The sequence below is a fragment of the Perognathus longimembris genome, chromosome 21, assembly GCF_023159225.1.
Source record: "Perognathus longimembris pacificus isolate PPM17 chromosome 21, ASM2315922v1, whole genome shotgun sequence".
NCBI lineage: Eukaryota > Metazoa > Chordata > Mammalia > Rodentia > Heteromyidae > Perognathus > Perognathus longimembris.
The window spans coordinates 36,567,156-36,580,596 of record NC_063181.1 but is presented as its reverse complement, the minus strand read 5'-3'; positions in this window follow the sequence as shown (position 1 = coordinate 36,580,596).

The window sequence follows — 13,441 nt, the reverse complement described above, 5'->3', positions numbered from 1 at the left end:
TTCAGCTAATTATAAAACAGCCTTCGAGGTACATGTGGCAGTGAGGCAGTAGGAAGATGCAGGCATCTTTATTGCATTAAAGATCAAATTTTGTGCATACATACAGTTTGGGCAGAAGACTGAGAAATCTGCTGAAAGTTGAACGTGCACAAACAAATTACATAAGTAGCATTTTCTTTTATGGCGTGCCTCTGGAATCTATTCAGTTTGGACAATGTGGAGTCAGCATCATAAGGCTGGATTTACCAGAACTCATCTTGTCTGGTCAGTGAACGTGTGTGTGTGTGTGTGTGTGTTGGTCCTGGGGCTTCAACTCGGGGCCTGGGCCCTGCACCTGAGCTTTTTTGCTCAAGGCTAGTGTTATATCAGTTGAGTCGCATCTCTAATTCTAGATTTGGTGGGTGAGGGAATGTGGAGTTGCTTAATTGGGGAAAAAAGATTCAAGGATTTTCCTACCTGGATTGGCTTCAAACCACGATCCTCAGATCTCTGCCTCCTGACTTGCTAAGATTATTGTGATTTTTTAACATCACACTTTCAAAAGCTTTCTCGTGGGACATCTATAATTCCCTCCTAAAAGAAATCCTGTGAGCTGCGATGATCATTTATTTCTGGACAAGGAAATCTTTTTTTTTTAAGTTTTTATTATCAAACTGATGTACAGAGAGGTTACAGTTTCATACGTTAGGCATTGGATACATTTCTTGTACTGTTTGTTACCTTGTCCCTCATACCCCCTCCCCCCTCCCTCTTTCCCCCCTCCCCCCCCCCAGGTGTTCAGTTCACTTACACCAAACAGTTTTGCAAGTATTGCTTTTGTTGTTGTTTCTCTTATTTTACCCTTTGCTGGACAAGGAAATCTTAAAATTTCTCCACCCACCAATCAACAAGCAACTTCACACTTCCTTAAACCCTCCCACTAGCAGCCTGGGAGTTGAGGTTATAGCTCCTCATGCCCTTGCCAGTTGGCTGAACCGCACTGTCTCTTCTTTTGCAAACTCCTAGGGCCATAGCACCTATTTCCATGAGCCCTGTGCAGTGAGTGAGCCATTGCTCCGTAATGGCAGGGTTCACTGGAAAAATCAGTCTCCTAGGATGCTCACCTTGGTTTATAATAGATACTCCGTGACTACTTGTTGAATTAAGATGTAAAATGGAGAAGAATCACTGTGCAGCACCCCAGGGCTCTTCATTAGAAATTATCACATCTCTTGATTTTCCATCCAGTTAGCATATGTTCCCCGAAAACTGTTTCCTGTTTCTCTCATACCTTTTCCCACTTGGCCAAGCCATTACTTGTCATGCAGTCAGACCCTCACTAGATGGAAAAAGAAAACTAGCGCATCTTTGTTTCAGAAATGGTTACGGTAGTGCCCACCTAAAATAACTCAGCCTTAAAGAAGATAAGAAAATCTTTTATTCTGAACTAAACAGGAGAAGCCATGGCATGGGGACATAGATTCAAGTCACTCTGAACATGAAATGTTTCCCTGTGAAATAGTTACACAAACTTTTATCGTCAGTAAACAAAGGAGACCAGAAACCAATACAGTCCGCAAGTACATTGGTGATGCATTAAGTAGGTGGGGTGCAGCAAAGTGAGAAGTTGTTCCCATAGGATTCAGATGTTGCAAGTTCCAGCTGTGTGGTTAGTAGAACCTTGTGCTCCCTTAGGCAAGGCAGTCGATCCAGAGAAGTTTGCCTAATACTCATGAAAATGTTAGGTCAGATAAAATGGTTCAAGTGAAATGACTATTTTTCTAAAGGATCTAGTAAGATGGGCAAGGTAATTTTGGCTCTGGACATACAAACTTTCCTCTCTCAACGTTCATAACTTTCTACTGGTCCAAGGTCAGAGAATTTGCATATTCTTAATTTAGATGAGGCATTCTCAGACAACCTCAACTTCCCAGTAGGTTTAGACCCTTCTGTAAGCGTCTAAATGTTTACATCCTTTTCTTAGAAAGAAAGCTCTAACATGATAGATTGAGAAGTTGATAATTTCACTGTTGTTGTTTTTTTCAGTAACCCTCCTTTACCTATATAATTTCAAGGTAGTCCAAGTCATAGAATTCTAATATAACTCTAGGAGAAAAAAAATGCTTAAATTATGCTATTTCAAGGTGAGTTAAACTTCATTCCATGGCTAGGTAGTTGCTATATAGAAGTAAATACTTCCATAAACACTTTTGCTTACTTTAATCTTTTTGCCATATTTTCATGCAACAGAAAAGAAACTTTACCAACAAATGGAATAATAATATTGAAAAAGAACAAGGAAAGCTTTGTCTTGATTTTAGGAAAAGTGATACTTCATATTCCTGTTAATATGTCAAGACCAGTTTTTAAGGGAGGGAGAGAGGATTTATTTTGGCCCCAGGTTTCAGATTCAGAGAGTTTAATCCATGGTCAGATGGCTCCATTCCTTCTAAAGCATACCCGGCAGAAACAGAAAAGCATGGTGGAGGAGAAGGGCGGGTGGGCGTGCAGGAGGAAGGGAGGGAGGGAGAGAAAGATTATAATTATTCTTTGGGCACATTGTTTCATGTCTGGAAGTCTGATCAGTAATGGTATCCCTAATTGGTTCCATTTCCTTTTTCCCTTAACTAACTTTGCACCCACCCCTTCCCAAGTCTACTGATGTTATGCCTTTGACCCAGAGATGCCCAGATCCAGCAGCATTCCTTGCCATATTTATTGAAAGAAACAGAAAAGACAATCTGCTTAAAGTTTGATTTTTTTCATATTTCTTTACATATACAGAAAATACCACTCAATTCTTTTCTCTTCAAGTTGCCAAGTTGGAAGTTAATGCATAGATTTTTAGAGCTTGCATAACATTATATCCCTTTCATGGTTGCCGGCAATGATTTGCTGTCAGTTTGTTATTATATAGCCCTACAAGTGTCCCTTCAATAGTCGCTATGAATAGAATTGAACTTAGAAGTCAAGAAAATGAGATCATAATCAAAATGCAGATGGGTTCACAGCGCAGCCTGTCATAGCACACAAGTATTTGTAGGCTAATTTCATACTTGGTGATGTGGAACTCTGACCTTCTCTAACAGCTTGGGGGGTTTCAAGGCTAGTGTTTTGGTGAGTTTTATTATTTTTAGGGTTGAGGAGACTTTCTTTTAAGAGATGAGAGAAGACAGTCAGGGAGAGGGTGAAGAGAAAGGGGGAGAAAGAGGGAAAGAGGAGGAGAGGTAGATAGAAAGAGGGGAAGAAATGAAGACAGGGAGGAGGAAAGAGGGGGAAAGAGAGAAGGAGAGAGCAAAAGAAGAAGGAGGCAGAAGATGGAAGGGAGAGGGAGATGGAGTGGGAGAGAGAAGCAGAGTTAAAATGATCCTGAGAAACTTACTTGAAGTCAGGGGTCCAGTGTCCCATGCCTGTAATCCTATCTACTCAGAGGAAGAGGGAGGGACAGAGGGAAGCATGGACTGGACAGGGGACGGACGGAGGCACGGATGGACAGACAGTTTCCTATCAGACTGTTAGGGAAAGGGTCTGGATGGAGTGTCCAATGGCTAAATAGCTTCTTTTTTAAAAAAGGAGGTTTGTTTCCCCTCTCTCTTTAAACTGGTTCTGTAGTTCTATATTCTCAAGGTATCGTGAAGAGGGTTTAGCATTTCACTAATCAAGTAATGAGTGAAAGGTCCTCTCCCAGAGGGCTACAGGCAGAGGTCCCCACCTGGTTGTCTCCACCCAGTTACCTGGGTGACCTGCATAGCTGGAGGCAGTTACCTCCCCCTTCCCTGAGGCCACATGCCGGCCACACCTCCCCATCCCTGCCCTGGGGGTGACTCACTCCTTTGCCCACCTCAAGCACCTTGAACTTGGGAGCAGGTCAGCAGAATAAACCTTTCTCTCCTGCCTGAGTACCACATGGCCTTCTCCTTTATATCTACCCACCTAAAATCTTGAGTTTCTCTCTCTCCCTCTCTCTCTCTATATATATATCTCCCCCTCCTTCCCCTCCTTCCTTCTCTCCCTCCCTTCCTTCCTTTCTCCCTTCCTCCCTTCCTTCTTTCTTTTCATTATTTTTTAAAAATATATAATAAAAATGATCTGGAGATATGCATTCTCAAGAGATAATATCATCCTTAAAATGGATAGAGCATGATTTTTATGGGGTAAAAAGCAGTTGTATACACATATAACGCTATATATAACATGTATTTATAATAAAAACGGGTACTGCTGTAGCATTTGGCAATAAATTTTCATGTGTTTGGCAATACCATGGCTTGAACTCAGGACCTTGCTCTGGTGGCGTTTTCACTCTGCCACTGAGACACATCTCCTGTCCTAAAATTCCATATTGTAGAGGAATCAACTAGGAGGAAAATGCCTAAAACCTTACTCCTCCAGGAAAAATATAAGAAGAAAAAAAAATGAGGAAACACTACTTTAGACAGTGGGCAAAAGAAACCTGAAAAAGAGAAACCTGTGAAAGGTTTCTTAAAATCAAAGGAATCAAAGTCAAATTGAGAGAGTGAAACTAGAGACAGAGAAGAAAGGACCTGGATTATGTAGGGAGTGAAAATGCACTTTCCTTTTCAATTCACAACTGTTAGTAGTAGTAAAGAACAATAGCCCTAAGACTTGTGACCAGAGGCAGTTCCTAGTAAAAGAAAGAGGAGTCAAAGGCAGAAGTTGCACTTAATGAATTAAGGAGGAGTGGATAGATTTATCTGATGAATTAACTTTAGTTTGTATTAACTGAATGGCACAGAACTGCATTTTTAAATTGTGTCAGTTCTGCCAGGCATGGTGCCTATAATCTCAGCGTTAAGAAAGTTTGGGGAGGAGAATGCAGGCCAACCTGGGATGCAGACCTTCCTTAAAACTCAAAAAGCATTATCAGATTTTTATAGCGCACCCAAACTGCATTTCTATGGCTGTGATAGGAGATTGTCATTTTGTTTCAGTTGACTCGGGCTGCTGGGCTTCCCAGGCCAGGACACAAAAGAGTGTGCTGTAGTCAGGGCCAGCTTCCTCGTGTGCAGCCAATCCTAGCAGCCAGATAGCTACATTCACGGGTGCCTCTGAGCTCGTCCCTAAGGTGAAATTCTGTATACCCTCTAACACAGAGACCGGCATCTTTATTGCACTAAGCAATAAATATTGAAATTAGGTGGCCAGCCCTGTGAACAGAGTGGCAGATGAACAGACCCATTTAGACTTCAGGAGGAGAAATTCCTTACTCAAGTGAATTGCTCAAGGTATTACTAGAAAGCTACCTGAAACTAGGAAAGCAACAGGCCAAGGTCTCCCACCAGGGGCCTCTGGGGATAAACTTCCCTGAGCTTTTGCACAACATGGTCTGGAATCTGTTTAAATTCCAAAATACATCCTTGTTTAACAAGCTGTGCTATAACCAAACTGAGCCTGAAATCATACCAACCTGATGATCACCTGATCACCCTGAAGAGTTGATAGATGGATAGAGGCTGAACGATGCGCTAAAGCAAAGACAGCATATGATGACTTGGTCTTATGTTAGACTTGGAAGTGATCTTGAGTAGCTAGGCATTCATACCATCACACACACACACACACACACACACACACACACGCACACACACATACATATGTACATACACACATAGATACATACAGTTTCGCATAAGGCTAGCCTCACAACTACTCCTATCAACTATAAAATTCTGTCACTTGTAGGTTGCAGAATGAGTGATGGAAAGTATGACAGATTGTCCTTAGGAAATATGAGCTACACAAAGGAAAATTTGTGGGTGGGCTAAGAAGGTTCTGCTTCTCATGTTTTGAAAACTATCTGCCAGAACAATGGAGCTGGAGCAGCTGGCGGCACTGCAGAAGTTGACTTTTAATCATTTGAAGTATTACTGTGGCAATGGCAAAGACAAATATTCACCAAGAATGTTCTCTCACTTTCTCTCAAATATGCAGCAAGAGTGTTTGTTGTGAAGACTCCTGGTCCTGAGGACTTTCAAGATGAGAAAAAAGGTCCCCTTTTCATAGCACAGGTCCTCTTCAGAGGTAGCAGCAGGGCGTTAGGGAAGACACACTCAGCAAGTTGAGCTGCCTTTCTCCCTCAGGAGGCTACAGTTCGTGCAGATGATGAGAAGAAGGTGTGATTCTCACATCTAATGAAATCCTGAAATTTGAGGCTTTTAGTTAACATCTGGTCAGGAAAGAGAAACTCTGGGCAGACAATCTCCCTGCTGCTGGCTGCCTGGATGGGTGGAAGCAGCCTCAAGGCGTCCTCTCCAATGAAGGTAGCAGGAGATGGCTCAGTTCCATTTCCCCAGCAGGGAGAAGGAAGGCAGGGAGAACCCATTCAAAGCGCAGGAGACTCACGACAGCTGGCTCCTGCCCTTCTCAGCCTGTGTCCTCTAATCAGGTAGCTGTTCAATTATGTCCAATGAACCCTAGCTGAGCAATTTAAAAAGAGAAAAAGAGCAAAAGCTTCCAGAGAATGGCTTGGCTGGAAAAATTGATAAATTTGCCTTTTCCTGTGACTCAAGGCGCTGTATAAGCTGTTAAATGTTACCCTGGAGCTGTGGCTTAGTGGAGCTTTTACAGGCAGCTTACCCTTTTCAAAAGGAATGGGCTGAGATCTATACCCACAGGTAGCAGAAGTTCTCGGTCCTTGGTAGTGTTTCTCCGCATTTGCCTCCTCTGAATGAAGATTGCATCTTTCCGGGTACTGGCAGTTACCATTGCAGGGGCTTGAAATGGCTGTATTTCCAGTAATATTCCACTGTATCGTTTCCTTTTTTGCCTTCACACTTTGCAGTTATTTTGATTCAAGAACTCATTCAGGAAAACATTCCTTTGGTCATTGGCTCTTTCCTTTCTTCTGCATGGTTTTCTGTTTCCTCTCCTTTGTCTGATTTTTCTCTGCTACAGATGACCTACCAGACTTCTAAAAACAAGAATATCAGAACAAGCAATGCAAGCAGAATACATAGGCATGGAAGGGAACCTTGAGCTTGTTATCCTGTTTCCTGAAATGTTTGTGCCTTCAAAATATCACTATGGGGTGTTGAGAACAGCTTTCCTCATGGGTAGAGTTTGTAGAAAATGTATTTTTCTAAAGGTATGCTAATATAAGGTATCAAAACCTTAAGTATATTAGAAAGCAATGACATAAGAATGTCATATATAAATTTATAGTCTGGGGGCTGGGGATATGGCCTAGTGGCAAGAGAGCTTGCCTAGTATACATGAGGCCCTGGGTTCGATTCCACAGCACCACATATACAGAAAAGGGCCAGAAGTGGCACTGTGGCTCAAGTGGCAGAGTGCTAGCCTTGAGCAAAAAGAAGCCAGGGACAGTGCTCAGACCCTGAGTCCAAGCCCCAGGACTGGCCAAAAAATAATAATAATTATAAATTTATAGTCTGGAGAACTAGAGCTATGTGTCAAACGTGTAGAACTATAAACAAAAACAAAACATAACAAAGAAGGAAAGAGCAAATAAAAATATGGTACAACCCAGTACAGAGAAAGGCCATCACATTAATAACAATGAAAACAATAATCAAAATAATGATAAAATAAGGATTAAATTAATTATATGAGACCAGAATATGCTTCTCCAAAAATAGGCCATTGTATTGTAAGGCTCATTTTAAGCTGACTATTTTGAGGAAATGCAAATATAAGAGTTCTGAAAGCAGAGTAGAAGATACTATTTCATTAAAAAAAAAATGTAGATAGTTTTATAAGCAACTTTGCTAAGGTGTCTTCTTGCTATGCCAGAAGGAATGATGACTCGGTCAGAAGAGATTCTGAGAGTGATGTCAGCAAGATGGTGGGAGAGGACCGTGTAAGGCTTGTCACGTGTGGACACGTTAATTTGCACAACTTGCCCATGGACCAGAACTTCCTTCACCAGAGCAAAGGAATCCAGGAGAACAATTCCTACAACACCTGGGTGTTTCAAACAAATTTCAAAAGGCCAGTTGAAGTGGAGGAGGGCGGGTTCCTATTACTCTTTAATTAAGGACAGGCCAAGTAAAGGAACAAGAACAAAAAGGGTTTGACTGAAATAGGGAAACCTATGGAGCTATTCGAACATCAAGAAATACTGCGTGAATTGTGGAAATTTAAGAGGAAGCAGAGAAAACAGAAAGAGGTGAAAAGTTTACTTAAAGAAAAACCCAAGTGCTGAAAGGCTCATGTCTGTAACCCTAGCTACTCACAGGGCTGACGCAGAGAGGATTATGATTCAAAGGCAGCTCATAAAGAAAAATTTGCTTGTGAAAGCAGGGCTAGCGGCATGGCTCAGGTGGGAGAGTGCCAGTCTATCAAATAAGAGGCTATAGGAAGGAAGGAAGGAAGGAAGGAAGGGAGGGAGGGAGGGAGGGAGGGAGGGAGGGAGGGAGGGAGGGAGGGAGGGAGGGAGGGAGGGAGGGAGGAAGGGGGAAAGGAAGGAAGGAAGGAAGGAAGGAAGGAAGGAAGGAAGGAAGGAAGGAAGGAAGGAAGGAAAATATCTCCCAGAAACACCTGCTTTTTCATCCCTGTTACTCTGTCAGCAGTGGAACCGGGATGAAAAAGAGGATGTGACCTCTCATTCTGGCTCTAAAATGGGTGCTTATCTAGATTCTTATTTTTTAGACAAATTATAGCTATGTAGCCCAGAGTGGCTTTGAATTCTTGATTGTCTTGCCTTCGTTTCTGAAGTGTTGGCATATAGGATTACAAGCATGCAGCAAAATATTCAGCCTGTATGGGGGTATGTGTTAGGTAGTTGCCTGTGGGTATACATATGTTCTGAGAACAGGTAAGAATTACCTTGGCTTTATAACAGTGTTCCTTCCTTTACCTTTTCTGCAGAAACTTTTTTTTCCCTTAAAATTAAATGCCCAACCTATTCCCCTCACTACAAGGAATATGAGATTTAATGAATTTTCTAATTCTGAATACAACTATAAACAATATCAAAGTGACTTTCAAGTTGCAATGTGATGATAGGAAAAGATATGTTCATGTGAACTAAACTACTATTATGACTTGATATGGATGCATTAATTTTATAATCTTACAATTAAGGCATTTTTCTTCTGTGTGGAGATATATGGATTTATGTGGAAGGTGATATCTCGAGATTGATCTCGGTCATAAGGTTTTGAACCCTCTGTTTTGACACATATGGCCTTTGGTCTACACCACTTGTAATCTCTTTCACAGAGGTAGAATAAGGGCTTCAAGGGATGTTAGAATGGAAGTGAATCTGGAAGCTTAACTTCAAATAAGTTTCTAAAGATGTCTTGATTTGTCCCATTGAATTCTACCCATTTCAGTGTAATTGTTTAAAAGTAAGTAGGGAGAAAGCTTACATCAACTTCCATATTTCACTAGATAGAAGTGAATATTATTATGGCTAAATTCCTTGAAAAAAATCCTGTATAGATTAACATGTACTTTTATATCATCCTTGCTAGACGAGCAGACCACCCCTTAGCCAACATGTTTATAAGGCCACCAGAACTGCCAAGCCTTGTTATTGAAACATAGTTTTTCTTCCCATAACTCCCGCCACCACCTCCCGTCCCAAGAAGGATCTGGAGATTCATGTCTGTGATACTCTCAGACTCTGTTATTAATGGGAATGTTCCACCACAGCACTTGGGCGCTTCAGCAGAGAAAGTATACTCTTTAGGCAAGATTGGCTTCCTTTTCTCTGTCCTAAACGTTATTCAGAAATGATTCTTTACTGGGGTGTGGTACTGCAGAAAATCTCAAGGTTTAATTAGTCTTCCACGTGCAGGCCTAGACACTCCACGCTGGGTTTGGGTGGAGAGTGAAGATGTCAAGGAACACAGCTCTCTTCTGCACATGCTCAGGCTGTTCAACATGTCTGTGTGGTTTCTCTCTGCTTACTTTGCTATCAAGTACCTTCCACTCCTTACAGCAAGTTATACCCAGGGATCAAGTATCGTAAATTTCTATTGCTTGTGTCCATGAATATGCAACCTAATTGAGCTACAATAACCAAGAAAAAAATAGCACTATTTTATTTGTCAAAAATTATCTTTCATTTGTTTCTGAATAACTCCAAAATTCATTCTCTTACTCATTAATCAATGTGCTAGTATTATTTAATTTCTGAAATATCTCCTAAATGAGTTACAATGAGCAGAATATTGATTAACCAAGATTACAGTATTTAAAGCTATTTTAAGCCTTATTCGGGGACTCTTTGCATATGTATATCCGTATCCCAATCTACATATGGGCATGGACATGTATGAAAATGTACCTATGAAATGATGCTGTATGATGTATTCTCTATACCTGTGCATGCCAACACAATTCAGCCTTTTCAAGATGTATAGACTATGATTTAAAATATTTGTATCATCTTTAAGTGGTTGCACAATGGAGTTGTCATTCAACAAAGCAGTTTATATACACAATGCATCTTGATCAATGTCAGACCTTCCAATATTCCCGTTCATCCTTCTCCAACCCACAATTTCTCCACTCTTCTTAAATTTTGTGGGGTATATGTAGAGAATATTTTTACTTCATTCTCAACTCCTTTCTGCTTTCTACAGAATCATATAATCTCTAACACTTTAGTTCAGTTCAATCTTGTTTTGTGATATTTCAAATAACTATTCTTTTCCTGTGATGATTTCCAACTTACTATCTTGTACAGAGGGCCATGACTTGGAGAAACAGTAATTTTTCTTTTGATATGGTCTGATTCTGCATCCTTCATTATTTTATCATGTCTCGCATAATTACCTTGGCTTAAACACCTTATTAATGAATAACAGTAGAAGTAACGTTTTAAGTAAGAAATAATTATTGATTATACCTGCACTCATTTCACAATCCTCAAAAAAAGTCATTATTTTCATCATATGGCAATAAATGGATTTCTGTCTAATGTGTATGATTTTGATTTTGAATTTTTCTACCAACTCGGCTCTAACACACGTGTCCCACTTCCCTATTAATCATTAAAGTTCTATTATAATTGTGCTTGGCATAGCAATCATGGGCTTTTGTTCATCAAACTTTTCTGTTGTTCAGGACTTTAATTTGATGCTTAATACATTATAATTGTGAATATAAATATTGCACTCAATTTCTAGTATTCTAGGCAGCATCTTTTTTTGTTTTTCTTTTATCTTTTTAAAAATTTTTTGTTGCCATGAAGCTTGAACTCAGGGCCTGGGCGCTGTTCCTGAGCTCGTTTCCTGAAGGCTAGGGCTTTACTGCTTTGAGCCACAGAACCACTTCTGGTTTTCTGGTGGTTAATTGGAAATAAGAGTCTCACAAACTTTCCTGCATGGGCTGGCTTCTAACCACGATCCTCCCATCTCGGCCCCCTGAATAAGATTACGGCATCAGCCACTGAGATATGGCTGGCAATTAACCTTTATGTTTTCCATAGGAAAATACCATTTTCTTTGTTCTACAGTGCCTGACAAATAATATTATAAGACAACACTGTTGATGCATTGGTGGAATGAATATTTTTTCTGTCATTCAAAATTGAGTTCTGAAGTCATTTTTTTTAGCTTCTCATATGTTTTCATAACTTCTAAAGATGAGTAATATTATTCGGGGTGTTTTGCTTTCCATTTGAACAAGAACCGGGAGGTAATTGGCAAAAGGCAGAAAAGCTCCCCTCCCTTGCGTGGTACCTTATTATCCTGTTACATGCCTGTAATGAATACCATTCACGGAGGCCAGATGCATCTGTCTAGGAAAGAGCCCAAAGGAGGGACATTGTTATCTTTGGTATTCATTGTTGCTGTTGATCCGCCAACCGTGGGATGAAATGACACACTGCTGTTCACTACAATGAAAAACATCCCAACAAAGAAAAAAATTAGGACGTGCTTTTCTCTGGAAAAGAACACAGTCCCACCCAAGGACAGAACTAGTAATGAAGAGTCAATAGGGGTGAAACAAAAACATTTGTTTAAGGCAGGCCTACATACTCGGAGAAAATTGTATGCCCTTAGATTGTAAAATAACAATGTAATAGTTTCCTTGCCTATGAAACAAATCTCAGACACACAAAGACTAAAAAAAAAAATTGAAGAATTTTAATCATTATGAAAGGGGGCATTTGAATTCAAGAAGAAAATGCTGGCTCAAACACTGAAAAGATTTAAAATGATGCCTAGGAGGCTGGAATCTCTAATGTAAAGAAGAAAGTACTTTCATATTTTATTTTTGTATCATTTTATATGTAAAATAATATGACACAATTTCCCAGAAGCATTATTAGCCTATCAAAACATGAATATATATGCAAAAGCAAGCTTTGGTGATATTCCTTTAGTACCTGTAGGACATATGGTCATTGGGGTTTGGATTTGGCCTTGCTTGGACTTTATGATCCTATGTTTATTTGGCAATATTCTAATTTTCTCTATCCCCATGGAAAACTGTTAGGTCTCCTGTTGAGCTCATTAGCATTGCCCAGTAAATTAAAATGTAGGAGACAGCTTAAATAGAACAAGAGAACACTACACTCTTTGTTAATGAAGCATCTTAGGTGAACATTTTTCTCCTCTAATCAGGCTGGGAAAAACAAAGCTCTGTTCAGCAAGGTGCCCATGCAGGAGAAAAGAAGGGAAGGGATCACTGATTTTTATAAATGAAGTATTCAGCCTCCCAGGGAGGGGTCTGCAGTGGCTGAGGTATCCTTGGTGTGTTTGGCTGATTACAGTGCCACCATAGCTCAGTGCCGTTAAATGTGTTCAAACGGAGAGGTCTAACACATGTTAGGAGAACTCGATTTTGAGAAAACAAGTTTTTGAGTGATGATGAAAGGTAGTCATGCATGATCATATCTTAGTTAAGAATCTATAAGTTTCTTCTCTGCAAAACAACATTAGCCATAAAGATATCTTACACTGACTACTATCTCAGGCTGAAGACAGCCACTCATCCAGGCTCTGGCTCCACTGAGTGATTGTCCTGGGATCAGAGGTTGATTGTACCACGCTTCTACTGTAAACCCATCACCCAAGGGAGAAAGGGAAGAATCTTCAAGCAGAGAAATCTTTGAATAAGACCTAGTTCTACTTGAACGTTTTTTACTTGTTTCTTGCTGTCCTTCATCTTGTACAAACTTTAGCACCAGCTACACCAACATTCTTTGACTATACTAAAGCCTTAGGATTCACTTGGATTTGATGTTATGAGTTGGTGGTTCAACTGTCTGAATTTTTTCAAAAGAATCCACTAGAATAGGAAATTCTAAGGATGGATGATACTAAATGAACTCGTCCAAGAGCTAAGCAGCAGATTCTCTTTTCCTTGTCTATCTTGACAGTTTACTTCTTTGCATTTCATCTGGCACATTCTGGAGAGAAACACATCTTCCCTTGTCTCTTGACAACCATGTTATTTAAGATTCAAGCTGTTTTGCCTCCTGAGACGACGAGTCACATTTGTTAATTTTGATTTATAGCTAATG